We start from the raw sequence: 2845 nt of genomic DNA, 5'->3' as shown, positions 1-2845 counted from the left end.
TACCGCAGGCAGTGGATTTAGCTTCCTGTCTTTGGTCCAGTGGTAGATTGATTGTTTGGTCTATGAGCTGTTATGGGTTTTAATCCAGGTGAATGCCCATGGGCTGCCTATAACTGTGTGAAATATGTAGTTTTACTGGGCTGGGATGAGAGAATCCATCGAAGCATGGTGTAGGGATTGTGGTTCCTGTGTGCTAAGAAGAAAGGCTAGCACCAGCCAGAAAGCCCCATTACAGCCAATAATCAACCGCTAGCCGCTGGAACTCGTTGCTCTAGATCATGTCAAACTCTCACCAAGCAGGAATAGATACATTAGCCCACCATCCCACCCAAAGAGCAACTTCTGCTGCGCAGCTGGCTTTCTAGGCAGCAGCGCTATTGTGATGTCAGCGGGGGACATTGTGACAAGCCAGTGTTCCGTCACTTCATGTTGTGCACTGTTCAAACGGAAAATACATCAACAGGCAGACTACAGAAAAGCTTACTGACAAAGGATAGAGAGGGGCTTTCTCAGAGGGCTTTTTACAGTTTGTCTATTCCCAATTAGCCGTTTAAGTATGCTTAATGAAAGTACTAATTCTTTCATAGGCCGCCCATTCTTAGTATTTGACGTTCCTTATATTGCGGTATCAGGCTTCGCAGCAGGTTGCAAAACATTCATCACCCATGACTGTCCCCAATTGGGCTCAGAAGCTAAATGTCTATCATGACCTCTCTTTTTGAAAGTCCAAGAGCAAGCAAACTCTTCCTCCAGGAGAGGGAGCCAACAGATCACTAAAGACATTGCTCAAAGAAAACACCGAAAAACAATGGAAGCTTTAATTGGAGTGGAATCTGATAGACAGCACCTGATGCCAAGTCTGCATCTTCTAACACCTGCAGTCACTGCAGCAGCTGAATCCAATGTGTCCAAAAGGGATCTATTCTATTCAATTGCAAATGATCTAGATAAGACTGAGAATAAGATACTGCACGGGACATAGCAGAGTTGGTCAAGTTGAGTGGAGATGAGTTTGCTATTTGGCACAGCTTTTGCATCAATAAAGCAAGTAAAAGGTGTGAAAGATAAAAAAAAAGGGTGAAAGTGTGAAAAGTGAATTGGCCAAATTGAGGTGCATATAAAGTTTTTGCTTTCTTTCAATTCACTAATGAGGCTCATTTGAATCAGGTGAATTGAGTTCTGCTTTTGGAAACTCGGTTAAGAAGGGGTGCACCGGTCCTGGAGGTACTGCAATACCAGGTCAATGCGTGGAGTGGACAGAGCAAGATTTTTTCCATCTCCTTGTTCTAAAAATCCATTTAATATATGGTCCCTAGAGAGGGGACGTATCAGATATTAAACTGATAAGAACAGATTTAATTTTTTTTTTTTCTGTTTATCAGTAGGACTTCAAAATAACAAAGGTGATCGCCTCCCGTTGCCTGGGAACCGTCCAGGCACAAGAGGGCTATGTGTCACCAGAAGGCGCACACACTCCCTCAAGGCCGGCAGACGTGCAATCCCAGGCACCTTCCAGTACCGACCAAGGTAGCGTCCTCCGAAACTACACTTGATCTTAGCCAAAAGGCCGAGAAGCTATAACCCGAATTGGTTACGGCCTTGAGTGGCACCCTGGCCTATACCGGACACATCTTAGGGAGAGGGAGACAAACCCACGCCTACAGAAGACATTTTGTCACCCAAGCCAAACCCTTGAAAAGGCTGTTTTGCAGAGCAAAAACAAGGAGAATGGTACTTTTTGCAGCCGCCGCCCACTGCAATGAATCTGAATAACTCCTCCTTTTGGGCACAAGCACCTCCCCTCCCCCTTGCAGTCTTTCCAATTCATGATACAAAAAGACGGACGGACAGGACAGGACAGGACCATCTGCCTGACTTTCCGTCACTGCCACCCTTTGCCATCCTTGCCCGTAGAAAGCCCTTTCATCATCCCCAAACCCTAATCTTTTCCCTTCCCTTCCCAGCTGCGTCTCACTCCCTTTCATTAGGAAGTGAGCGCAGCCTTTTCTCCGTTCTGCACATGCGCGACGTTAAACACAAATGCGCAGGCGTGCGTTCCATTAGCCTCACTGCATTCCACTCCCATACAGGAAGTGGGCACAGCTATTACTACGGTCGCACATAAAAGAACCCACGGCCACCACTGCACATAGCTGACTCCACCACAGGACACCCACTTCTACACCAACGCAGGTAAGACAGGATCGGCACCTCTATGCTCCCGTTACAATCAGGCTCAGTCACCATGTGATAACGCTCTCAACTCTTTAGTTGCAGGCTCCCCTTGCTTCACCTCCACTGGCTGTGCTGCCATTTCCTCTCCCACCTGGAAGTTATACTTTATTCCACTATTTTCCTGTTTCTCTCTTCCCCCTTTTCCCATAACCTACTTTTATCTGCATTTGTGGGGTATCTATATGCTATTTACATCATAGTTTTATTCATTAATATGGAAGGGAAGAGTGCCCATGAGAGTGTTGAACTGCGGAGAGCAAAAGATTAAGCTGCTCCGATTTGCCACCATTGATAAGCTGTTCTCAGTAGATACACATGCTATCCAAACAGCAGCATCCACCATTGCTTCAGCCCACCCATTCAGTGACAGCTCACCAAGTCAGCCAGAGGAGTGGTGTAAGGAATTACACGTAGGCACTGACTCCACACCTTCACATCACAAGAAGGGGGTCTACAGGCTAGTGCAAGAATACGAGCAAGTCTTCAGCAAACATCCGCTAGACTTTTGAAAAATAAAAGGGGTCAAACACTACATCCCCACAAGTGCACACCCACCCATCAAAGAGAGATATAAGCCAAATCTACCTGCACATTACCAGTGTACCAAGGA

General features: G+C 46.4%; 1 pseudogene; it reads right to left on the bottom strand.

Annotated features, from left to right (window-relative positions):
* Positions 1-1202: 1202 nt before the first annotated feature.
* Positions 1203-1408, bottom strand: LOC142260762 (U2 spliceosomal RNA; annotated as a pseudogene).
* Between the last annotated feature and the right edge of the window lie 1437 nt (positions 1409-2845).

Source organism: Anomaloglossus baeobatrachus, unplaced genomic scaffold (assembly GCF_048569485.1).
Source record: "Anomaloglossus baeobatrachus isolate aAnoBae1 unplaced genomic scaffold, aAnoBae1.hap1 Scaffold_178, whole genome shotgun sequence".
Taxonomy (NCBI): Eukaryota; Metazoa; Chordata; class Amphibia; order Anura; family Aromobatidae; genus Anomaloglossus; species Anomaloglossus baeobatrachus.
The sequence above is the reverse complement of the archived record's forward strand: the minus strand, read 5'-3'. Positions and strand labels throughout refer to the sequence as shown.